Genomic DNA, 27,601 nt, shown 5'->3' on the forward strand with positions numbered 1-27,601 from the left:
AAGTCACAAGGGACACAGAAGAGGGGCCCCCAATCCAAATTGGAGTGATCAGAAAGGGTCCTCCCATGGTCCCAGTGCTTCCGTCGAACCTTAAAATCTCGTATCATCCAGGCCCAAGAAGAGAGGACAGCACTCCAGGCAGAAAGCACAGCACAGGCAAAGGCACTAAGGTATGGAAGAAGATGGCACATCCAGAGAACTGCAACGCCACCGCAGAGAATGCGCCCTGGAAGCCTGGTCCTCGGCGTTTGGCTCACCGCTTCTCCTCGGTGAAGGCAGCTTTTCCCCTTCTGCTTCATCACACACTCCAGAGTCCACACATGCACAGCTCTCTTCCAGTTCATTCCATCATTCCAGAACTCCAAAATCTGACATCATTTATGAAGGGGTCTTAGCCCGAGAACCTTCCTCCTCTCTTCTTCCGACTCTAAGACCACTGCCCAGACACACCTGGGCTCCACTTTTCCGCTACCGCCACCAGAAAAGGCCTCCAGGTGGAGCCCTTTCATTCCATTCTTTTGCTATTACACGCCCATTTTACATTTCCTACCTAATTTCCACTCCACTGAATTTCCTCCCCACAAACCCCCGGACTGGAACTATCATCATCCTTAATTTGAGGAAGATCACAGGAAGCGTGTTCAATACACAAACCGGTTGAGTTGCTCACTTTGAGCCTTTTCCTTAATCAAGAAGCCCATCATCATTCTTAGCTCTCTCCTGGCTTCTCCAGCCCCTGGGAAGCTCCCTGTGCTCCTGCCTGAAATGCTTCCCCAACTCCCCTCGCCAGAGGTTGGATGTTCCCTACCCCTCAGGAAAGATTCCGAGTGGAAACTCGGACAATACCTGCTCAAAGAATTATTCCCCGGATAACTGGACATCTGGGCAGGGAAGAGGATACATTTTTTTTTTTTTTTTTAGAAAAAAAGTCCAGCATGCCAATCTCCACTCCCTGCTTTCTGCCCAAGAGACAGCCAGAAGGGGCGGTTCCTGCAGAAGAGGCAGAGAGAGGCTGCTGTTGAGAAGCAAGCTGCGGATTCCCTTTGGACAACCATGCAAACCTGTTTTAACCATCACAACAATCGTGCCACTTGCTTCCCCTAGCCGTTTCCCCTTACCACCTAGGTCCTCTCCATTTTCCAGTTATGCTTAACACCCAGGCTGGAAAATAAGACCCCAGCAGAAGGTAGGGAAGAATTGTTCTCCATGTTCCGAAGAGTGCGGGCCATACTGAAGCCATCTTGGCATCTCGCAGAACACCTAGCATAGTGCCTCATCTCTTCCAGGCAGATTGCTTTGTAATGGATGCATATATAAAAACATTCTATGGATTCTAGCCTATTTGGAGAACAGAAGCTACAGCAGTGCAAGGCCAATTCCAGGGTTTACCCTAAAGTCCACAGAGATAGTCACTACTTTTCTACTTATTTCCATTTACTACATGTGGGTTGAGAAGATGTTTCAATTTCTCTGTCACACTCTTTTTTTGTTTTTGAGACAGGGTCTTACTTTGTCATCTAGGTTGCATTGCAGCGGTGAGAACACAGCTCACTGCAGCCTTAAACTCTCAGGCTCAAGTGATCATCCCACCTTAACCTCCTGAGAAGTAGCTGGGACTATAGGTGCACGCTACCATGCCCAGCTAGTTTTTTTTTAATTTCTTGTAGAGATGGGAGTCTCACTATGTTGCCTAGGCTGGTCTCAAATTCCTGTGCTCAAGTAATCCTCCTGCCTCGGACTCCCTAAGTGCTGGGATTATAGGCATGAGCCTCTGTCACACGTTTATTGAACAAATACTGCCTACTGGTGCTGTGACACAGTGACTGAATGACAGTTGTCATAGGACCAATCAGACATAAGGACTTATCCTACTAAGGACTGTAACACCACTTCTAATGATCTCTTCCTTAGCATGCTCATCCACTCATTTGGTGACCACCAAACTGCAGGGCAGTTGTAGTGGATTGAAGATAGCCATCCAATTTTTTTGCCACTTCTTCTGTTGCGATGTGGAGTCTAATTTCTCTTTCCTTTGAATCTGGCTGGCATTAGTGACTTGCTTGACCAATAAAATGTTCTGGGACTTTCAAGACTAGATCATAAGAAGCCTTTCAGCTTTCACGCAGGCCTCTTGGAGCAACTGCTCTTGAGGAAGAAGAAATCTTCATGCTGACACCACTCTGCTGTTAGAATGCCTGAGCTACCCACTTGGAGAGGCTGCATGGAGAAGGAGATGCCTGACCAGAACAGCTTCACACAGGAGAAGAAACTTTCAAATAACTCCAGCCTCAGCTGTCATGTGATAGCAACGGAACCACCCAGCAGAGTTCAACATTCAGAACCATGAGATAATAATAAATTATTTGTTCTTAAATACTGCAATAAAAACAAATGAATAATGGTTAGATATTATCCCTGGGGGGAGCTGGGTGAAGGGTACAAAGGAATTCTCTGTACTGTTTTGTACCTTCTTGTGAATATTAAATTATTTTTAAGTCATTAACAAAACACCAGCCCACCTGATCTAGAGAAGATCCATTTTGAAAGAAATAAAGACAGCTGGAGATTCTCCCTAAACCATGCCCCAGATGCTGACAATACCAGCACTGGTTGCAGCCACAAGTATGTGTGGCTATGGCCCTATACACTTTGCTGTTTTTGAAGGCTCAGGAGAAAGCTCTGACCCCACCCCACACCTCCAGTGCTGGGGTGACTCAGCTTCAATCCTAATGCTTCACTCATCACATCTGGGTCTCCTCCTGGGGAAACACCCAGTTCTTCCTTTTGTCTAGTGAGAAAGAGACTGCTTTAGTTCTTCATTTTTCAAAGACTGACATAACGATATGAACGGGCATGAAATGTCACTCAGCCAAAGGAGAGAGATTTTCTCTGCCTGTGTTTTTTAAAAACTCCTTTTCTTTGGTTTTAAAAAGCCCCTCATAAACAAGTGAAATCATGTCCTCATTCTGCCTTGCTTTAAAGGTATTCCACCCCACTGTCTCTTCAGGGAGATCATGCCCCTCCCAGATAGCCTCCCTGGAGACCCCAGTCCTCAACTACGCTTCCATCACAGAAGATGACTGAAAGAGTAGACCTTCTACTTGTGAATTGCAGACTCTCACTCATCCACGCTGATGGCCCGTGACAAATAGAGGCAGCCACTTTGAGTTGGGAGTAGGTGGCATATAGGGTGATATTGTTGAGATCAATACAGCAATCCACAAATAGTTATTGGAGAATCTGATTTTTCACAACACTGAGCTAGGCACTGTTGAGGTATAGATGTGTGAGCTAGAGACAAAGGACTGTCATAGAAAAGCTTTGGACTTCAAGGGCCTGGACTGACATCCCAGTTTTGCCATTTACTGGCAATATGGCCTTGGGCTGGTCTTTCATTCCCTCTGAGGGGACGAGAAAATTCTCCTTACCAACCCCTGGGGCTTGTGAAAATCAAAAGTGAGGGCAGTACTTTGTCAACCACTGGGCCAATGGAGGCTATTATTATCACACAGCATTGTGTGTTAGGAGGTCAGAGAAGGAAGAGGGCGCTGAGCAGGAGCTGTCAGGGAGGACTTGATGGAGGACGCTGGTCTAAAGTGGACCTTGGAGGAAGGAAAGGATTGGGAAAGGCAGAAAAGGCATTCCTCCCAAGGGGAACTGAGGGAGGGATTTGTATCCTGTGGGGGAGGGAGGAAAGTAAGGAAACTTGACCTAACCTGTGAGAGGGGTTTTGATTGAGGAACCATATGGAAAACAAGTTTAGGGAGATAAGGGGGCCCCTGATTATGAAGGATCTAGAAAAAAATAAAGCTACATAACAGGATAAAGATACTAGGCAAAGGATGTGCACCTTCCTACCTGCTCTGTACCACAAAATATATCCCAAACTCCCATTCTTCTAAAGTATTTACTACTCTGGTCTATACTGTGAAACCACCATAGTAAACTACATTGGACAATGGAAGTTGAAACAGCAATAATAAGGTAATCAGTTATATTGATAGATCCCATATATAGGGAGGGGACACTTTGAATTTTATTCTTTTTGTTTGTTTCAGTTTTTGTTTTAGCTTTTTTGTTTGTTTAGAGATAGGGGTCTCTCTATGCTGCCCAGCCTAGATTTGAACTCCCAGGCTCGAGCAATCCTCCCACCTCAGTCTCTCGAGTAGCTGGTACTACAGGCATGTGCCACTGTGTCTGGCTTAGAATTTATTCTTTATGCTCTGAGAAACAAAATGATGTTTATCTAGTTGACTGCCTTCTAAAAGATGTGGCGAAGTATTTTCCTAACTAGAAGGTTCTAGGACAGGCAACCGTGTACTTTTGCTTCACACATTGATCTACTCCAGCTCTAAATCAGCATACTGAGAGGAAAGGGCAGCTTGCATCTCTACACACTCCTTCACTAAGATTCAGTCAGGCTAGAACGCCACAGCTCTAGCCTGTCATATGCCCCAAGCATGGGTATCTTGCAATTATCCATGGCTGGGGTAATCCAACATAACAAATCAATCTCCTTCCAAGGCAAAGATCATGAAAAGTTCTCCTTTTTGCTTTCTGTACAAGTGTTCCTAATCTTTCTTTAGCATCTTACTACTTCGGGGGTGGGGGGTGCACTTTTATTTAACCTAAGTTTCCTCCTCATTAAAAGGAAATAGAGGAGTCTGGTTGAATGCTAGAAAAATGCAAAGCATGCCAAATATAACAGCAAATTCAGCTATATTGTGGTTAAAGAATCATTGAAAAGAATCACATCTCAAAAGCTGCTGTCTCTCCTGGTCCTTGTAAGAAGGAACCAACAATTTTTCACAAAATTATGGCTATTCTTTCAAGTTGAATTACTTCTTGAAAACAAGTACAAAACCAAAGTAAATAAAATGTATTTAAAAATGAGAAAAACAGGCTAGGCACAGTGGCTCATGCCTGTAATCCCAGCACTTTGGGTGGTTGAGGCAGGGAGATTGCTTGAGCCCAGTAGTTCGAGACCAGCCTGGGCAACATAGGGAGACACTGTCTCTACAAAAAAAAAAAGAAAGAAAAAAATAGCCAGGCAAGGTGGCATGGACCTGTATTCCCAGCTACTCAGGATGCTGAGGTGTGAGAATCACCTGAACCCAGGAGGTCAAGGATGCGGTGAGCCGTGATCAAGCCACTGCACTCCAGCCTGAAACAGAGTGAGACCTTGTCAAAAAAAAAAAAAAAGAGAGAGAGAGAGAAACTTAGTTGGTGCTACTAGACTTAAAGTCTGAGTTGAGTTTGTGTCTGTTCTTTTTGTATTCCTGTTACCTAGCATGATAAATATACACTGAGTAAAATCTAGTGATAATAGTAAATAATGTATCATGAAAATAAGAAAAGGGATAAACTAGATCCAACACAAACAGCAGATGAAAATGATCAGTGAAGAAATCTTGTGTACCTAATGTGAGAGTACACATGTCATCACCAGGAACAAACATATATTAACTGTCCACAATGCAAATAGAGCTATGATATCTTCTTAGCCTAAAATGCAGCCACAGTTCCTATCCTGGGGGACTTACCAATTGCTGGAGAAAACAACACACAAACTTATTCAATGGAAATACATAAAAACAATTATCTACCGACTGTCGAAAGAAAAATAGCGTGTCAGAAATTGTGCTGGCAAGCTGGAGAGTAGGTGTGGTTACTCAGGAAACAAGAAATTCCTTATCATCAAATACTGTTTATTGAGACTGATTTTGATCATTCGGAGAAGATGAAAATAGAGAATGAGGTTGAGCTTGAGAATAAAATTGAAGATGAAGATCAATAATAAGGGTGGAGGCTCATTACTCACATTATCCTCATAACCAGCCTGGGAAGTATATTGGACAGATATCCCGATTTCATTGATAAAAAAAACTGAGGCTCAGAGAAGACCTAATGTCTTCTTCAAATATCCCAGAGGGAAGTTAGACAGTGATGGACCTAGAATTTGGTTCTATTCTTTAGCCCCAATCACGCTGAAAACAGAGTGGAGTTGATTTTTAAATGAGGGATAGTTAAGTTGTAAAGTGAGCTTACACGGTGAAAAACATGTATCATAAAAACTATGCTTGAAAAGTCCATAATTCAGCCATAAAGTAGAATAGATGTGCCCATACTTACATGCCTCTCTAAAGGCATATCCACGGCCAGTTTTTTCTCCTGGATAAGAGCAGGGCTCTATAAATTGAGTACTAGGTGGAGAATTTGGCTCATATTTAAAGACCATGTTGTTCTTCACTCCTCACCTCTCACCCCAACCCCTCCCCTGACACAGAAAAATATGTATCTATATTATATATAAAGATACCGGAATCACACTCCTTGCTGCAAAATCCTACATCATGACAGGCACATGGCAAATGAGACCAAATGAGCTGAGCAGATTCACCTCTCCAGTCTCACTCTCTGAAGTTAAGTCTTTGCATTTTAAGTCTGAACTCTGTAGTTGGCAGATCCTATTTGCTTCTTTGCAGAAAGGCAAACCTGTTTCAAAAGGTTTCTTTTTCAAAAAGTCAACTTTATTGAAGTATAATCCACAAACAATAAAACATACCCATCTTAAGCATATAGTTCGACAAGTTTCACATACGTATATACACGTGTAACCGCCACCAAACTGAATGAGTAAGATATTTCTGTCCCCCCAAAAAGTTCCACTGTGGCTCTTTGCAGTAATTTCCCAACTCTGACACTAGGCAACTACTCATACATTTCCCTTTTCTAGAATGTTTAGAATTTTGTATAATTGGAATTTCCCTTTCCAAAAATTTCATGTAAATGGAATCATGTAGCATGTATTCTTCTGTAAAAATGACCCATTTAAGACCAGGTGCGGTGGCTCACGCCTGTAATTCCAGCACTATGGGAGGCCGAGGTGGGTTGATCACCTGAGGTCAGGAGTTCAAGATGAGTCTGGCCAACATGGTGAGACCCTGTTTCTGCTAAAAATACGAAAATTATCTGGGTATTGTGGTGCACACCTGTAGTCTCAGCTACTCAGGAGGCTGAGGCAGGAGAATCGCTTAAACCCAGAAGGTGGAAGTTGCAGTGAGCCGAGATCGCGCCTCTGCACTCCAGCCTGGGTGACTGGGTGAGACTCTGTCTCAAAGAAAAAGAAATAATAAACCCACTCTTAAACAAGGATTTAAGGATTTAACCCCTTTGTAGAAATATAATAACTACAGAAGGTAGTAAAGCCTTTGAATATAACTTAAAGGGAAAAAAAGAACATAATATAAAGGAGGGAAGTTGCTCTACGAATAAGGGACAAAATGCTCAATTCTTGAAGATAGAAGAATCAATAGATAATCAAGCTCAGGAGACCTCAATAAGGTCAACTTCAGTAGCAGGATGGTTTAGGATGGATCATTGTGGAAAATGAAAGCAGATAAAAACCATTCAGAAAAATGTGAAGGTAAGAAGGAAGGAAGAAGTAGAAAAAGCCAGGCAATCAGCGTCAAACCTTTTTTTCAGCCCTGTTTTGTCACGTACAAGCTGTATGACTTTAGGCAATTCGTGTGCCCCATATGATCCTGATTTCCTTGTCTATATGCTAAAGGCATTGGACTGCATACGTGATTTCTGCATAGCTGCATTATTAGATGTAAGTTTCACAAGGACAGGAACTTTGTCTTTCACTGCTGTGATCCCAGCATCCAGCAAAATGCTAGCATTCAATATTTGTTGAATGAATGAATGAATCTAAGCTTTCTCTTCTAGCTCTACATCCAATCACTTTTGGCAGAATCATCTGACATGTTGTTGGTATCTCAGGCCTTGCCAGCCACCAATGAGTCTTGACCCAAACTACCCTCCTAGCCACATGACCCATGTACATGTGAAGACTAAATGTGAATCTTGCCCACCCATTAAAAGCCATTGAGACAAACACTTCCCAATGTACTCAGAAAGAGAAACAACCTTCAGTCTCCCAGGACAGCCAAGGGTGGAGAACAAAGTGGCAAATGATCTGACCCTATAATTTGTGGCAGGAAAATTTATGACATACGGGTCTTCTAATGGGGTACACTTAGTGGACAAATGAGACTGAAAGATCAGGTGTGTGACCTTCTAGTGTTACTAAGATGGTTGTAAGCATCGTTTTCTTTGGCCTAACACATTTAACTCTGAAAGTTTGGCAGCTCTATCACATGCCAAAAGACCTTACCCCAAAGGCTGCAAACTCAAATGCCTTCAGGGACTGGATAATAATGAATAAATAGGAATATGCTGATATAGAATGTGAGAAGTGTAGTGAGCTTGAAAGTACATGCTTAAACTTAAAAATCTGATTCAATTTTTAAAATGCTTTGCCCATCAAGCTACCAATGACTTTCTTCACAGAATTGGAAAAAACTACTTTAAAGTTCATATGGAACCAAAAAAGAGCCCGCATCGCCAAGTCAATCCTAAGCCAAAAGAACAAAGCTGGAGGCATCACGCTACCTGACTTCAAACTATACTACAAGGCTACAGTAACCAAAACAGCATGGTACTGGTACCAAAACAGAGATATAGACCAATGGAACAGAACACAGACCTCAGAAATAATGCCACATATCTATAACTATCTGATCTTTGACAAACCTGACAAAAACAAGAAATGGGGAAACGATTCCCTATTTAATAAATGGTGTTGGGAAAACTGGCTAGCCATATGTAGAAAGCTGAAACTGGATCCCTTCCTTACACCTTATACAAAAACTAATTCAAGATGGATTAAAGACTTAAATGTTAGACCTAAAACCATAAAAATCCCCCTAGAAGAAAACCTAGGCAATACCATTCAGGACATAGGCATGGGCAAGGGCTTCATGTCTAAAACACCAAAAGCAATGACAACAAAAGCCAAAATTGACAAATGGGATCTAATTAAATTCAAGAGCTTCTGCACAGCAAAAGAAACTACCATCAGAGTGAACAGGCAACCTACAAAATGGGAGAAAATTTTTGCAACCTACTCATCTGACAAAGGGCTAATATCTGGAATCACAATGAACACAAACAAATTTACAAGAAAAAAACAAACAACCCCATCAACAAGTGGGCAAAGGATATGAACAGACACTTCTCAAAAGAAGACATTTATGCAGCCAAAAAACACATGAAAAAATGCTCATCATCACTGGCCATCAGAGAAATGCAAATCAAAACCACAGTGAGATACCATCTCACACCAGTTAGAATGGCGATCATTAAAAAGTCAGGAAACAACAGGTGCTGGAGAGGATGTGGAGAAATAGGAACACTTTTACACTGTTGGTGGGACTGTAAACTAGTTCAACCACTGTGGAAGTCAGTATGGCAATACCTCAGGGATCTAGAACTAGAAATACCATTTGACCCAGCCATCCCATTACTGGGTATATACCCAAAGGATTATAAATCATGCTGCTATAAAGACACATGCACTTACGTTTATAGCGGCACTATTCACAACAGCAAAGACTTGGAACCAGCCTAAATGTCCAACAACGATAGACTGGATTAAGAAAATGTGGCACATATACACCATGGAATACTATGCAGCCATGAAAAATGATGAGTTCATGTCCTTTGTAGGGACATGGATGAAACCGGAAACCATCATTCTCAGCAAACTATCACAAGGACAAAAAAACCAAACACCGCATGTTCTCGCTAATAGATGGGAATTGAACAGTGAGAACACATGGACACAGGAAGGGGAACATCACACACCGGGGACTGCTGTAGGGTGGGGGGAGGGGGGAGGGATAACATTAGGAGATATACCTAATGCTAAATGACGAGTTAATGGGTGCAGCACACCAACATGGCACATGTATACATATGTAACAAATCTGCACATTGTGCACATGTACCCTAAAACTTAAAGTATAATAATAATATAAAAAAATGATTTGCTGGTGAAAAGATTGCTTTTAATATTAGGCCCCTGGGTTGCCAGTTTTATATTACATCATGATTATATTTATGATGATGGGAGTCTCTCCAGTGGCAGCTCTTAGAAAAGCCCTGAGCACACAGTAGGAATTTAATGAATACTTCTTGAGTTAACAGATTGTGTTTATGGACTGGGGTTTTATTGGAATGAAAAGTCTAAAGAAGTGAGTTCTTTTTATCATCTCTTCTCTCCACCTTGCTTCCCAGTAACATGCCTGCTCCAATTTCTGGTTGTTCCACACTTTCAGCTTGCCCACCTTGAAGCAAATTTGACACTCTAATTTTCATTTGTCAGGTCAAGCCTGCTTTTATGTTTCTGTCTCTCTGTCTCCCTCTCTTTCTTCTTCTTCTTCTTCTCCTCCTCCTTCTTCTTCTTCTCCTTCTTCTTTCTTCTTTCTTCATCTTCCCATGTCCTCTTCCTTCCAGGACAGAAGTTGGTTCGCTTTATTCTGCAAACTTCCACCCACTTTTTGACCCTGGCATGCTGCATGCCAGTTTTCTCTTTATTAACTCTCCAAGTTTGTGCTCCTCTTTCTATTATAAAAATTTCTCAGGGCCAGACATGGTTGCTCACATCTGTAATCATGCCAGTTTGGGAGGCCAAGGTGGGAGGATCGCTTGAGCCCAGGAGTTCGAGACATAGTGAGACCCTGTCTCTCCAAAAAGATAAAAAGATTAGCTGGTTGTGGTGGCAGGTGCCTGCAGTCCCAGCTACATCCAGGCTGAGGTGCAAGGATCACTTGAGCTCGGGAGATTGAAGCTGCAGTGAGCCATGATTGCACCACTGCACTCCAGCCTGGATGACAGAGCAAGACCCTATCTCAAAAAATTTATCAGTAAACTTATTCACACCACTGTATTAATGACAATATGTTACTCCTCCAAGAATGCTTAGTTTCCAAGGGGATATAAGGGCACTACTGAATGCAAAGGAACACATCCAGGCAGTGAGAAAAACTCTAATATTTGGCCCACTCACCTCCTAGGTTACCCTCAGATCACAGTACCACTTTCATAGTGTCAATGGAGTAAGGACAATCAAGAGCCAGGTACATTTTCTTCTGCTATAAAGTAAGAAGAACAAAGCTGGACTGGCAGAAAGTTTAGTAATTATGTGCTTTGGTTTACATTCCAATTTTGCCTTTTACTAGAAGATCTGGAGCAGATTACTTAACCTGTCCATGCTTTAGTTTCCCCACCTCTAAGATGGAGATAATAATATATACCTTGTGGGTTGCTGTGAGGGTTAGAAGAGTTAATATATCTAAAGCCCAAGAAGAGAGGTTGGCACATAATTAGAATCATATGAATGTTAGCTGTTATTGCTTGCAGATTAGGGCCAGTGGCTACTTACAAGGTTGGAGAGTTAAAAGGGCACCTGCATTAAGACATTTAGCATGGTACTTAACAAACAGTAAATGTTCAATAAATTCCTGTAGTTACTTGAGGGTATGGTAGGCTAAATAATGCCCCCTGTATTAATCAAGGTTATCCAGAGAAACAGAACCAATAGAGGAGATAGATAGATACAGACATAGACATGGACATAGACATAGATATAGATATATCTCCTATATAATAGGATATGGCTGTAAACATAGTTGTCCTTATCTTAACAGCTTTCACTCTGAAAATTTGGCAGCCTCTATCACATCCCAAAAGACCTTGACCCAGAGGTTGCAAACTCAAATGCCTTCAGGGGCTGAATAAGTAATGAATAAATTGGAAATATGCCTGTATAGAGTATGAGAAGTGTGGTGAGATTGAAAGTACATGCTTAAACTAAAAAACAAATTGGATTCAATTTTTAAGATGCTTTTTTGGAAAAGCTATATATATATATATATATATATATATGAGCAGAGAGGGAGAGAGGAGATTTATTGCAGGAATTGGCCCATGTGGCTATGGAGGCTAAGTCCCATAATCTGCCATCTGGCCTGAGAATTGAGTGGCTGATGGAGTAAGTGCTGGTCTGAGCCCTAAAGCCTGAGAACCAAGAGCATCATTATCTGATGTCTGAGGGCAGGAGAAGATGGATGTTTCAGTTTAAGCAGAAAGAGAGCAAATTTGCCCTTTCCTCAACCTTTTTCTTCTACTCAGGTGCTCAACAGGTTGGAGATGCACCCCCACATGGGTGAGGATGGGTCTTCCTTCCTCAGTCTACCAATTCCAGAAACACCCTCACAGACACATCCAGAAATAATGTTTTCCCAGCTATCTGGGCATCCCTTAGCCCAGTCAAGTTGACACATAACATAAAACATCACAGCCCCCAAAAAAATCCAATTTCTCACCCTATGGAACCTGTGAATATTTCCTTGCATGGGCAAAGGGGTTTTTGCAGGATCTTGAAATGAGGAAATTATTCTGGGTCATCCAGGTAGGCCCTAAATTAATCCCAAGTGTCCTGTAAGAGGGAGGCAGAGGATGATTAGACTACAGAAGAGACACATGACAGAAGCCGAGAGAGGCAGGCTCAGAGGTAGAAAATGCTACGCCACTGGCTTTGAAGATGGAGGAAGGGGCTGCAAGCCAAGAAATAACAGCAGCTACCAGAGGCTGAAAGATGCAAGAAACGGATTCTCCCCTGGAGCCTCCAGAAGGAACCAGCCCTACTGGCACCTGGATTTTAACCTCATAAGACTCAATTTGGACTTTGCATTTCCAGAACTGTAAGAGGATGAATTTCTGTTGTATAAAGCTACTAAGTTTGTGGCCATTTGTTACAGCAGCCATAAGAAACTAACACAGAGTGCTCATTTATCCAGAGGCTCCTTTATAGCACAGTAGGATCTTCAAGGAAATCAGGGGAGCAAGAATGCTTTAGGGATAAACAGCTGTTAAGACTCTTTGGAGAAAATTTTGGTACCTCTCTTAACCACAGGGAGAATCCAGTTAAACTTTCTTTTGCCCTGGGTTTGGAGGGAAAGGAAGGAGCTGATGATCCCAATCTATTTGCAGCAATGCAAGAGTCAACAGCCAAAATGGTCATTTTTTGCGGTTTTTTAAAACAATAGAGTTTGTTATTTCTTTTCCAAATGCATCAGCGGGACCAGTGGAGAAGGTCTGGAAAGCAACAGCTAAGATTAGCTTCCAAGCTCCCACTGAGACCTTGAGTGGCTGTCAGCTCTGCAGGGAACAGCAGCAAACCCTCACGCAAATGGCCTATAAAAAAGGCCTTGTCAGAGGCACCTTGACCTGCCAGGGCTTCTCTGGTACTCTGATTCCCAGTGGCCCTCCCAGGGTTATGCTCCCTTGCATGATGTATTTCCCCTGCCTTTTTTAGAGCTGCATTATGCTTGCTCCAGGAAACAGCCTCTTCCTTCTCATAAACACAGCCTTGAGTTTCTGACCAAGCACCCTGCCACTCCGTGGCTCCTCGTCCATCCATCACACCTTGCTGTCACCCTGGCCGCGATTGTGAAGAACTGGTCCAACTCCAGAAGTGAAGTCAGGGTGGGGAGAAGGAAGGGGCAAGCCGTGGGAGCAGCCGAGGTCACACACACCCCAATTCCAGCCCACTGATGAATTCCTTGGAAGCTGGCTGGACTGCACAGTGAGCAAGCCTTTCCGATGACCCAGCAAGTATGTTGGAAAGGTCTTGATAAGGTCACCACCAGAGGTAGACTTGGCATTTCCACTCCCTCAGCTGCATGTGCAGAGCTCAGGGATACACTAGATGAGAGATGCCAGGGAGAGACTGAATCCTGAAAAGAGTGTGTACCCATGTAAGATAAGGGAGGTGTAGTGAAAAACCCTGGTTCCTTATAAGTGGTATTATAGATATAGCTAAGGATGAGATTTGAAGGGTCAACGTGACCCACCCACAACATATATGCTCCATCGGCTCTGGTAGTGCACCTGGCATTCCCATTAATGGTTTAAAAAGAGCTAACATGTATTGAATGCCGACCACGTGCCAGGCACTTTTCTCAGTGTCTCATTCAATCCTCTCCCTCATCCTATCAGGTAGGTATCATTATTGCCTCATTTTACAGATGAGAAAATTGAGGTATGCTGTATAAGTTATGAATGGTCACAAAGCCAGTAAGTGGTAGAACTGAGATTCAAACCCATGCAGCAACCCAGTGTCCACACTGTTTACCGTCATGCTATCCTGCTTCTCAGGAGCAGCCAAAACATTAAAAACAGGACAATTGATACAGATATTATCTAGGAGTGTGAATATCAAAAAGTTATTTCCTCTGCTGCTCCCAACACTTGCCCCTTCCTTCTCTCCCCCATGGGGAGAGAACTTATCCAACTCTCCTCTCTGGAGTTGGATAAGTTCTCCATAGTCACGGTGCGGAGCATGGAGGAAGCCCTCAATGCTAGAAATGTTCTATATCAGGGTCTGGATATTGGTTATACAGTATATATTGTGCAAAAATTCATCAAGCTGTGCACTTAAGATTTGTGTACTTTCCTGTATGTGCATAGTATATCTTAATTAAACATACAAACACACAATCTCCCTCATTCTCCCTTCTCCTCTCCATTCCCTTCTCATTATTGCCAGGGCCTTCCTTATGAAATTTTGAATCATGCAGCTATTCAAGTAATTGTGTGGTAGAGGGCAAAGAGTATTGTAACCTGTGTCAATGTTTTTATTTAGGAAGAAGAAGGAAGTTTGAAGGAACTACAACAGATTTGGTGCAATATGTACTTGCAAGAGAATGGAAGCTGAGGCTTGGAGCAGCAGAGAGAGAGGAGTGTATGTCCCACTGCCTTGCCATGGTCAGGGGCTGATCACCCCTGTGGAGGCGCATAAGGTGATGGAGTGATATATTATTTTATCCATACTGCACCCCTTTCATAATCCTTCAACCTGATTTTCCCCAAAAACACTCAGTGCAAAACATGCTCTCAGCTCTTATCACATCCAATGGCCTTTTCTCTCAGTTGTCATCCTCCTTGATGTCCTGTAACCATAGGTCTTTCTTTTTTTTTTTTTCGAGGCAGAGTTTTGCTCTTGTTGCCCAGGCTAGAGGGCAATGGTGTGATCTCGGCTCACCGCAACTTCTGCCTCCCGGGTTCAAGTGATTCTTCTGCCTCAGCCTCCTGAGTAGCTGGGATTACAGGCGTGTGCCACCACGCCTGGCTAATTTTTGTATTTTTAGTAGAGACAGGGTTTCACCATGTTGGTTAGGCTGGTCTCGAACTCCTGACCTTGTGATCCGCCTGCCTCACTCAGGCCACCTTTTGTCTTTTGACCAAGCCCTGCCTTCTTTGGTGGGACTCTTCATCTGACTTTGGTGGTACTACACTATCCTCTCATTCTCTCTCTCCAGTGCTTCTTCTCTGTCTCCTTCATTTGTCACTTCCTTCTTCTGATGACCCTAAACATGACTCTACGTTAAGACTTCATCCTTACTGGGTGCGGTGGCTCATGCCTGTAATCCCAGCACTTTGGGAGGCCCAGGCAGGTGGATCACCTGAGGTCAGGAGTTCGAGACCAGCCTGGCCAACATGGTGAAACCCCGTCTCTACTAAAAATACAAAAAAAATTAGCTGGGTGTGGTGGCAGGCGCCTGTAATCCCAGCTACTTGGGAGGCTGAGGCATGAGAATTGCTTGAACCTGGGAGGCGGAGGTTACAGTGAGCCAAGATCGCGCCATTGCACTCCAGCCTGGGCGACCCAGTGAGACTCCTCAAAAAGAAAAGAAAAGAAAAAAAGACTTCATCCTTGGCCTCTCCACATCTTACTCTCAATTCTGTCTCTAGTCATCTCCTGCCATGGCCTCTACCTACCATCACCTCTATCTCAATGAGTCCTAACTCATTACAGTCCTAACTCTACAGTTAGGACTCATTATAGATGATATATTATATTATCTATTATCCTATTATTATAGATATTTTTTCTGAACTGTAATCCAGCATCTCCAAGTGACTACTCAACACCTCTATCTAGAGGTTTTTCCAAAAGTAGCATGTGAAATGGATGTGTACTATCCTTCCCCATAATCAGCTCTAAGCCTGAATTCTTCCTTTCATCCCGGCTCAAACCTTGGCATCTTCCCTGATGCTTCTTCCTCTTTTCCAATGTCCAGTAAATCCCTACATCCCATAGCTCTTTCTTTGCAAAATCTCCCCAACCAGTTCTTTCTCCAAGGCAGATCCTCATCAGCTCATCTCAAACTCCTGGTAGGGTAGGCAGGGAGACTGGAGTCTTTGAAAAGGTAGTTCCTTACCCAAATACGTTCCTCCAAAGCTCAAAATTCCACATCACCAAATCATCATATTGTGTAAAGTACCATCATCTCCTGCAGTCTTCTTTTAAGATGCAAAATTCTTAGGAGGAAGGACGTGGTTTTAAAGTAAGAAGATAAGTTTGAATCCCAGCTCTGTTCTTTAGTGTGTGGCCTTTCAGCAAGTCCTGAGCTTCATGGAACCTTTGTTTTCTGGTATTTAAAACAAGGATATTAATTCTTGCCAAGCTACCTCACAGCTAATGTTGCTTTGAAGAGAAATTTTAAAAGACCTATGAGCTCTTCAATATGTATTATTTGGTTATGTTCCCAGCAACTTTGTGTAAATGGTTTTGCTGGTTCTCTAAGAGAAAGAACAAGGGTGCTTGGTATTGAAGGATAAGGAGCCTGCCTGGTTCCGCCGGTTTGCCTCAGAGCAGCCCTGTAACTCTATCACATAATTACGTGTATGTATAATACATATCTATAATTATATGTATATGTACATATAAAATACATATATCATATAATATGTATATTATATATGTAATGTCATCTTAGAATGACATCTAAGATTATCTTTAAAAATTAACAAATTACACCTATTAGATATATGCATAATTATATATTATATAACATAATCACATATATATGTATATAATCACTTGTAATGGTACCAGATTATGAAGAGAACTGAGGAATAGTGGTCTACTAAAATCTAGAAATATCTGCAAGTTTATTTAGGATAAAATGTCGTGGTAGTTGGAAAGTATGTTAAAATACTCAGCAAAGAAAAAGAAATAGATGAAATGAAATGGAAAAATGTTAATAATTTTTCAATCTAGGTAGTGGACATGTGGATGCTCATTATGGTGTTCTATCTACTTTTACATGTTTCAAAATTTATATAATAAAAATTTGAATGTATTAAAGACAAAAGTAATTAATAATATTAAAATATTCATCATATATTATTAACTTTTAAAATAAGCTATGAAAAAATAAATAGAGTATGTTACCATACTTGTACCAAAAAAAAAGGAAGAAAAGGAATATAAATTGTAGCACTGGCAGTAAACACCCGCCAAGTTATCACTTTGTTATTGCTGGGTGGGATTGTGATTTTTAAAAATCATCTCATTTTGCTTTTCCTATTTTGTAATTTTTATCTGATAATTATTTGCCTTTTGTTTAAATTGTGGAAAATGCTATCTAAAATCCAATAAATAACACCTATTAGATGAATATTTCAGAGACTGAGGATAATCTGCCTTGGTGAAACTATGAAAAAAACAGGCACTTCCATTCCTATTTGATGAGAATGTAAACTATTATAATCTTTTTAGTGAGTAAATTGGCAATAACTATTAAAATTCTAAATGTTTGCTGGACACGGTGGCTCATGCCTGTAATCCCAACACTTTGGGAGAACAAGGCAGGTGGATCACGAGGTCAGGAGTTTGAGACCAGCCTGGCCAACATAGTGAAACCCCGTCTCTACTAAAAATACAGAAAACTAGCTGGGCGTGGTGGTGGGCACCTGTAATCCCAGCTACTCGGGAGGCTGAGGCAGGAGAATCGCTTGAACCAGGAGGGCAGATGTTGCAGTAGCTGAGATCATGCCACTGCACTCCAGCCTGGGCAACTGGGCGAGACTCCGTCTCAAAAAAAATTCTAAATATTTATGTCTTATTTTTCAGAAATAAATAAAAGAAGAAAGAAAGAAAATAAAGCCCCAAAAAGAAAAAGTGGAGATAAAATAACCCAGGGGATCATCAATAATGGACTGGCTAAATCCATCATGGTTCATCCATACAATGGACTATTACGCAGAAGTATGTGAGGCAACAGTAAGCGGTATTTGGTGGGGAGGTAGGTGCAGAAACCTTGTATAAAATGCTGCCATTTGTGCAAAAGGTAAAAAGGAAGAAAAAAGGAATATGTGCTTATTTACTTGTACGTGGATAAAATGTTTCTGAAAGATATATTTTAAAAACTGATAACATTGGTTGACTCTAGAGAAGGAAACTAGGGGCTGGGTACATGCAAAAATAGGATACTACACATTTTGAAATTAGAAAAACATGAATTTAATGCCCATTCATATAAATAAACATAATTACATTAAATACAAAATATAAAAATAGGGTTACAGCTCTTTTAGAATTTGTCTAGCAGATTTTCCAGTTAAAAAAAAAAATACAAAATATGGTAAAACAAAAAAGGGAGGGTATGGCATCAAGTCAGTATATTTCCAAATGAGTGCAATTACAAGAGAAAGAACAACCAGAATGACATCTAAGATCATCTTAAAAGCCTCTTGTTCCTATTTTTTTTTAACCATGATTCTACCAATCAAGCCTGCTAGAAGTATTATAACAATAGTTTTTATTACTTGCCCCATGGCACAGGTTTTAATGATGGGTTTGGAAATCAGGGTTCTAGCCTTGGATTACCCATGGTAGCGCAATGGGAGATGACGGGTTTCTCCATCATTCTTCCCTATAATCACGCTTTGACCCTCCCCTCCAGGACCAAGCCTTTTCCAAATATTCAGAACTTTATTGAAAGGGGCAAAACCTGATGAGGCAACTTGTATACAGTTTGCTTTGGTGCCTCTGTGAGTACATAATCCATTGGCCAGATCACCTGTTAAGTTTCCTTTCCTTCAAGATCCCAGACTTCTGGGTTCCCCCTCTCCTATTGGAAGACGTGTACTTAAGGCTTTGGAGCTAGCTGTCCATTAGGCCAGGCAAACGCAAAGCTCAGAGAATGCCATCTGGAGCAAATATAGGCTGGTTGGCTTGGGGTTTTTCTGCACATGTATCAGCTTGATTAGCCCCAAGGTGCCTTCCAATTCTAACATTCTGCTGTTCTAGAAATCCAGGATTGCCTCTATTACCCCAAGTGACAGAAAAGTTAGCTGAACAGCTAGACATACATAATGTCCTTGATTTTTGCATCTTCATACACAGGTCTGGCTCTTTTCTGAAAGAAAAATTTTATGTTAGGATCCAGAATTTAACCTCACACCATAGCCCTACCTTTGTTTGTTTGTTATTTAGTTTTTTTCACTTCCCAATTACAAGAAAGGTAGAAGTAATAGAATCAAGAAGCTGAATTCCAAGCTAGCAATGGGGAAAGCTGAGAGCCAATCCAATGTGTACCATAGAATCCTCAAAGTCTCAGAACAAGCAGCATCAGGCAGGAAAATGGAAGATGCCTCCCTGAGAATTTGACCAGACCAACAGGAAATGCCTACAGATTCTGACATTGAAGGTTATGCAACAAACAGCTCACCCAAATCACAATACAGTGAGGCTCAGAGTCAGACGTCCCACTCCTCTTTGAGGTTCCCATCAGCACATTTAGATCAGATCTTAATCGGAAGTCTACATACATTCAAGTAGCACTAGACATCCAAGGAAAGCCGCTATCATGAAGTACAAAGATTAAAAAAAAAGTCAAATGTAACTTGAAAGATACAGCAATTATGCAGAGAGAAGAAAACAAAACTATCAATATTACCTTCAGAGAAAGAAGATATTGCAACCAGGAAACAGGAACAGAATGTTGTGTTTCAACAAAGTAGTATTCAGAGAACAAAATAAAAAGGAGCTCATAAAATTAAAAACATGAAAGCAACAATGAAAAACTCAGCTATTGAATAGGATACTACATAGAAAGTCTTCCAGAAAGTTAAGCAAAAAGTCAAAGAGGTAAAAAAAAAAAATGACAAAATAAGAAAAACAAACGGCCAGCCCAAAAGACCGAATATCCAAATAATTGAAGAGGAAAAGAAAAAATAGAGGGACAAAAACCAATAAAATAACCCGAAAACATTTAGCAAACCGAGGGACATGAATTGATAGGCAGAAAGGATCCCCCAAGTGCTTAACACAACAGATGAAAATAGACCCACAGGGTGGCATATTATGGTGGAATTTCACAATATTGAGGGGAAAGAAAGCTTCTACAAGAGTCCAGAGAAAGCAAAGGTGATTTATGGAGGATTAGGACTTCTCAACACTTAACATGGGGAAGCTAGAAGACCATGGAACAATGTTTTCAGCCTGTAATTCCAGTACTTTGGGAGGCTGAGGCGGGAGGATCTCTTGAGGTCAAAAGTTTGAGAACAGCCTGGTTAACATAGTGAGACCCTATCTCTAAAAAGAAAAGAAAAGAATTTAAAAAGGGGAAAAGCCAGGTGCGGTGGCTCACGCCTGTAATACCAGCATTTTGGGAGGCCAAGGCCGGCGGATCATGAGGTCAGGAGTTTGAGGCCATCCTGGCCAACGTGGTGAAACCCCTTCTCCACTAAAAATACAAAAATTAGCTGGGCATGGTGGCGCGCCTGTAGTCCCAGCTACTCAGGAAGCTGAGGCAGGAGAATTGCTTGAACCCGGGAGGCGGAGGTTGCAGTGAGCCAAGATCGCGACACTACACTCCAGCCTGGTGACAGAGTGAGACTCCGCCTAAAAATAAATAAATAAATAAAATAAAAAATACATACATACATACATACATACATACATACATACATACATAAAAAATCACCCAGGCATAGTGGTGTGCACCTGTAGTCCCAGCTACTCAGGAGGCTGAGGCACGAGAATTGCTTGAACCCAGGAGGCGGAGGTTGCAGTGAGCGGAGATCGTGCCACTACACTCCAGCTTGGTGACAGAGCAAGACTCTGTCTCAAAAAAAGGGGGGCAGACAGATTTCCAAATAATGAAGAAAAATCATTTTCCAAACAAAATTTCTAGATCTAGACAATCCATCTACTAAAGATAAGGGTAGAATAAAAGTAATTCTAAGTTTTCAAGGTCTTAGATTGTTGATATACCATGTATCCTCCCTTTTTCAAAAAGCTCTTGGAAGCAGTGTTCCTACAAAATAAGGCAGTAATCATGAAAAGAATGTGGGACACAGGAAAGCGGTGAGCCAGCATTGGAGAGGGGTGAAGGCAGTCCCGAAGAGACTGATGGAGAGTCTAAAAGAACAGTTTTGTTCCCATGAAGAGGGGTCTTGCCCATTGTCTCGTCCAAGATGGTGCAGGTAAACTCTCGGGAAAGCTACGGCAGGACTATGACTCAGAGGCTCTGTTCACCTTATCTCCTCCTGAGCGCCATCATCTAATAGTGACAATATTGTTCTTTTCATAGGCAGCTAGCTTTATGTTTGAGACTCGGGTTTTTTCCCCAGAACTTTGGCAATAGGGTGTTTAGAGAGACACAGATTGAAAAATTCTAAGGAAATAGGCAACACAATAATATCTGGGGGTAAAGGAAAGCACACTATGAAAGAAGGGAACTTCTAAGTCCTAGCAATGGTTTATTTCTCTACCTGGGTGGTGAGTTAAGTGTTTATATTCTCGTTGTTATTAAAACTGAACATATGTTTTATATACTCCATTCTATTTAGTACACACATATGAACAATAACTACATAGAAGAAAAAATCCATACTCTTAATACCTAGTCACAGGTATTAACATTTTCAAGTATTTCCTTTCATCTTTTTTCTGTGTACTTGACATAACTGAGATGATACTCTGCATACATTTTTGATATGTTCTTTTTTTTGAGATGGAGTCTTGCTCTGTTGCCCAGGCTGGAGTGCAGTGTCGCGATCTCTGCTCACTGCAAGCTCCGCCCCCCGGGTTCATGCCATTCTCCTGCCTCAGCCTCCCGAGTAGCTGGGACTACAGGCTCCTGCCACCACGCCCGGCTAATTTTTTTTTGTATTTTTAGTAGAGACGGGGTTTCACAGTGTTCGCCAGGATGTTCTTGATCTCCTGACCTCGTGATCCGCCTGCCTCGGCTTCCCAAAGTGCTGGGATTACAGGCATGAGCCACCGTGCCCGGCCTGATATATTCTTTTGTGAGAACTGTTTAACATAAGCATCTTACATTAAATTCTTTGCATACTTATCATTTTAGGAACCATGTAATATTGCATTGAAACTCTTCCCTATTTCAAAGAGTATAACTCTTGAGAATGACTTGACTGAATCTTTGTGTTGGTAATAGCTTGTATGTGAAAATGCTTGCAGGGAAATTCAGAATGTCTTCTCACCACCTCATCACCCTGTCAAAACCATACACCTCCTTGAAGGTCCAGTTCAAACCCCATCTCCTCCATGAATCATTCCCCGACCTCTGCAGAGAAGCACTCTCCTCTAACCTTCCAGAATCCAGAGTTCTTGTCTATTCTGGCTTTTTTTTTTTTTTTAAAGACAGGGTCTCACTCTGTTGCCCTGGCTGGAGTGCAGTGGTGTGATCATGGCTCACTGCAACCTCCACCTTCTGGGCTCAGGTGATCCTCCTACTTCAGCCTCCAGAGTAGCTGGGATTACAGGTGTGTGCTTCCATGCCTGACTAATTTTTGTGTTTTTTTGTAAGGATGGGGTTTCACTACATTGACCAGGCTAGTCTCGAACTCCTGGGCTCAAGCGATTCACCTGCCTACGTCTCCCAAAGTGCTGGGATTACAGTTGTCAGCGACCATGCCAGGCCAGCTACTCTGCGTCTTTTTAAAGCTTTTTATGTGCTCATTTCTTTTCTCTCTGGTACACTGTAAGTTCCTGGGAACAGAAATCTGTCTCTAGAGGGGCTGGAATATACTAAGTGCACCATAACTAATAAGTAAATAAATTTAGAAGGCTGCTTTTTTATTTGTTTTAATATCCTGCATTGCAAATAGTATATATGATTAGGTCATTTATGAGCGTTCGCTCAATTTGAAGGTTCTCAAGTGGAAACATTCTGCTTGTTCATAATTACCACATTCAGAAACTAGAAGTATGACCACTCCTGCTGTCTCTGATAATGGATTTTATATTTGCTTTGAGGGCTGGGTTAAGCAATGGTTGAGTTCTAAAAATAACATTTATGTTTATTGAGGGCCTATTACGTGCCAGACACCAGGCCAAGAAGTTTTCATGCATCTGTAATTTAGTTCCTACAGTAACACTATAAGGTAAACCACTGAGTTTTCTCATTTTACAGCTGAGGAAATGAAGTCATCTGCAGGGAGTCAACTAGGTTGTACATGGAAGAATTAGAACTCCAACTCAGCTACACATGATTCTCGTATTTCTCACTTCTGAGCAAGGCTGCCTCCTCAGATATAAAAGTATAAAATCTAGGATTTGGCTTCCAACTCTCAGTTCCATATTGAAAATCATTCTCCATCAAATGGCTGACACTTGTGAATATATATTTTATTGATAAATACAAAGAATATTAGATAATATTTAGAAGAGAGATAAGAAAGAAATCCACAGTTTCACCGCCTAACAATTACTGTCATTTTAGAGTGTTCTCTTCCAGTCTTTCCCCATATGTATACCTTTAAAAAGAAAGAAATAGGCCAGGCCCAGTGGCTCATGCCTGTAATCCCAGCACTTTGGGAGGCTAAGGTGGGCAAATCACCTGAGGTCAGGAGTTTGAGACCAGCCTGGCCAACACGGTGAAACTCCATCTCTACTAAAAATACAAAAAATTAGCCGGATGTGGTGGCAGGTGCCTGTAATCCCAGCTACTCAGGAGGCTGATGCAGGAGAATCGCTTGAACCTGGGGGACGGAAGTTGCAGTGAGCCAAGATCCCATCATTGCACTCCAGCCTGGGCAACAAGAGTGAAACTCTGTAAAAGAAAGAAAGAGAGAAAGAGAGAAGGAGAGAAGGAGAGAAGGAGAGAAGGAGAAAAGGAGAGAAGGAAGGAAGGAGGGAAAGAAAGAGAAAAAAATATCCTCAGATAGTTATGTGTGTGCTTTTAAGCAGAAGAGTCTGCTTAGTGGTAGGGTGAAGACAGGGGTAGCACCGAAGACAAACTTCAGCTATTCTACCACCTGGGGCTCATCTGACATCCGATAGAAACATGAAAACATAACAAAGATTAAAGAGCAATTAACACAGATCTGACTGCCTGCGCCGAGATGGCTTGTGTGTAGCAGGGGCTCCTGGATGAGAAGGGGGCAGAAGTTAACAGAGCTGACTTGTGCCTTCAGTGTCATGTCTTATGTATTCAGCTGCTGACTGTGCAGCAGAGTGTAATATAGTTTACTAGAAAATGTTGACCTTTAGCTGCATTCTTAATTCTTAACTTTTCAGTTATTGAAAGCCCATTTTCCTGGTAAAGACATCAGGGAAATCCTTCTGCCCCATCCTCCTCCTTCTCCCACCCCCTGATAGGCAGAAGAGTGGTTTCCAAAGATGCCACACCCTAATCTCTGGAAGATGTGAATATTTTACCTTACATAGCAAAATTTTGCACTGTGATTAGGAGTACTGACCTTGATATGAGGAAATTAACCTGGATTACCCAGGTGAACTCAATTCAATCACATCAATTTTTTTCTTTTCCTTTTTTTTTTTTTTTTTTAGATAGAGTCTCGCTCTGCTGCCCAGGCTGGAGTGCAGTGGTGCAGTCTTGGCTCCACCTCCCGGGTTCAAGCAATTCTCCTGCCTCAGCCTCCCAAGTAGCTGAGATTACAGGCACCTGCCACCACACCTAGCTAATTTTTGAATTTTTAGTAGAGATGGGGGTTTCACCATGTTGGCCAGACTGGTCTCGAACTCCTGACCTCAGGTGATCCACCCGCCTCGGCTTCATGAACCACCATGCACAACCACATCAATTCTTAAAAGCAATGAACTTTTCCAATCTGTGGTCACAGAGAGATGTGACTACAGAAGGTCAGTGAGAGAACCACAGAGATGGCAGCATGAGGACTTGGTCTGTCATGGCTGGCTTTGAAGATGGAGGCAGGGGGCTACCAGCCAAGGAATGTGGGTAGCCTCCAGAAGCTGGAAAATTCAAAGAAATGGATTCTTCCCTAGAGCATCCAGAAAAGCTTATACCTTGATTATTTTAGCCACGTGAGATCTGTGTCAGATTTCTGACCTATAGAATTGTAAAATTAAAAATTTGCATTTCCAACAGATGAAAGGCAGAAGAAATTGTGTTCTGTACAGCAAAAGAACAATTAACAAAGTGAACAGACCTCACACAATGGGAGAAAATATTTGCAAACTATCTATCTGACAATGGATTAATAATCAGAAGATATAAGGAGCTCAAACAACTCAACAGGAAAAAATGTAATTACTATTTTTTTAAATGAGCAAAAGGTCTGAAGAGACATTTCTTTCTTTCTTTTTTTTTTTTTTATTTGAGACGGAGTTTTGCTTTTGTCGCCCAGGCTGGATTGCAATGGTATGATCTCGGCTAACTGCAAACTCCGCCTCCCAGGTTCAAGCAATTCTCCTGCCTCAGCCTCCCCAGTAGCTAGGATTACAGGCTCCCGCCACCACACCCACCTAATTTTTGTATTTTTAGTAGAGACAGGGTTTCACCATATTGGCCAGGCTTGTCACGAACTCCTGACCTCAGGTGATCTACCCACCTTGGCCTCCCAAACTGCTGGGATTCTTAAAAGAAGACATATAAATAGCAAACAAGCATATGAAAAGGTGCTCAACATCATTGATCATCAGAGAAATGCAAATCAAAACTATAATGAGATATAATTTCACTCCAGTTAAAATGGCTTATATCCTAAAAACAGGCAATAACAAATGCTGGCAAGGATGTGGAGAAAAAGGAACCCTTGTACACTGTTGGCAGGAAGGTAAATTAATACAACCACTATGGAGAACAGTATGGACGTTCCTCGAAAAACAAAAAAACAGAACTATTATATGATCCAGCAATCCCACTGCTAGGTATTAATATATACCCAAAAGAAAGGAAATCAGTATATCAAAGAGATAGCTGCACTCTTATGTTTATTGCAGCACTATTCACAATAGCTGTATTAGCAGTTCTCGCTCTGCTAATAAAGACATACCCAAGACTGGATAATTTATAAAGGAGAGAGATTTAATTGACTCACAGTTTCACATGGGTGGGAAGGCCTCACAATCATGGTGGAAGGCAAAGGAGGAGCAAAGTCACATCTTGCATGGTGGCAGGCAAGAAGAGCTTGTGCAAGGGGACCTCCTATTTATAAAACCATCAGATCTTCTGAGACTTATTCATTCACTACCACAAGAACGGTATGGGGAACACTGTACCCATGATTCAATTATTTCCACCCGGTCCTGCCCTTGACACGTGGGCATTATTACAATTCAAGGTGAGATTTGGGTGGGGACACAACCAAACCATATCAATAGCCAAGAGTTGGAATCAACCTAAATGTTCATCAACAACCAGTAGATAAAGAAAGTGTGATATATATACACAATGGAGTACTATTCAGCCATAAAAAATGAGATCCTGTCATTTACAACAACATGGGTGGAACTGGAGGTCCTTATGGTAAGTGAGATAAACCAGGCACAGGAATCCAAACTTCTCATGTTTTCACTCATTTGTGGGAGCTAAAAATTAAAACAATTGAACTCATGGAGACAGACAGTAAAATGATGGTTACCAGAGGCTGGGAAGAGTGGTGGGTGGGTGTGAGCAGTGGGGGTGGTTAATGGGTACAAAAATATAGTTAGAATGAATAAGATCTAGTATTTGACAGCACAACAGGGTGACTACAGTCAACAGTAATTTATTGTACATTGTAAAAATCACTAAGAGTGTAATTGGAATGTTTATAACACAAAAAAGAATAAATGCTTGAGGTGATGGATACCCCATTTACCCTGATGTGAGATGTGATTATTACACATTGTAGGCATGTATCAGAATATCTCATGTACCCCATAAATATACACATCTGCTATGTACCCATAGAAATTTTGTAAATAAATTAATTGCAATTTATAGATACATGGAATATTATTCAGCCATAAAAAAGAAGGAAATCCTGCCATTTGCAACAACATGGATGAACTCTGAGGGCATTATGCTAAGTGAAATAAGTCAGACAGAGAAAGACAAATACTGTATGATCTCACTTATATGTGGAATCTAGAAGAGCTGAACTCATAGAAAAAGAGAGAAGAATGTGGTGGCCAGGGGCTGGGGACTGGGGGAAATGAGGAGACGCTGGTCAAAGGGTATGAACTTTAGTTATAAGATAAATAAGTTCTGGGGATTTAATGTACAGCATGATGAGTATAGTTAATAATACAGACGTTCCTCAACTTACAATACAGTTACACCCTGATAAACTCATCATAAACTGAAAATATCATGTCAGAAATGAATTTAATACACCTAACCTACCAAACATCATAGCTTTAGCTTAGCCTACCTTAAACGTGCTCAGAACACTTTTGCCTAGGTTGGGCAAAATCATTGAACACAAAGCCTATCTTATAATAAAGTATTGAATATCTCGTGTAATTTATTGAATACTGTGCTGAAAGTGAAAAAAAGAATGGCTGGATGAATATTAATGTATACATTAAGTCAAAAAGTCATAAAGTTGAAAAAGTGTGAGTTGAACCATTGTAAGTCAGGTACTGTGTGTACTGTATTGTACACTTGAAATTTGCAAAGACAGT

At 41.5% G+C, this 27,601-nt stretch overlaps 1 long non-coding RNA gene and 1 pseudogene across 2 annotated transcripts in view; one reads left to right on the forward strand and one right to left on the reverse strand.

Annotated features, from left to right (window-relative positions):
• The window catches only part of LOC129048337 (uncharacterized), a 68,736-nt gene that overhangs the window by 38,357 nt on the left and 2,778 nt on the right, over nt 1-27,601 (reverse strand). The gene's annotated exons all lie outside the window — the stretch shown is intronic.
• On the forward strand, nt 18,275-18,317 carry LOC112135319 (U7 small nuclear RNA; annotated as a pseudogene).

Source organism: Pongo abelii, chromosome 8 (genome assembly GCF_028885655.2).
Source record: "Pongo abelii isolate AG06213 chromosome 8, NHGRI_mPonAbe1-v2.0_pri, whole genome shotgun sequence".
NCBI lineage: Eukaryota > Metazoa > Chordata > Mammalia > Primates > Hominidae > Pongo > Pongo abelii.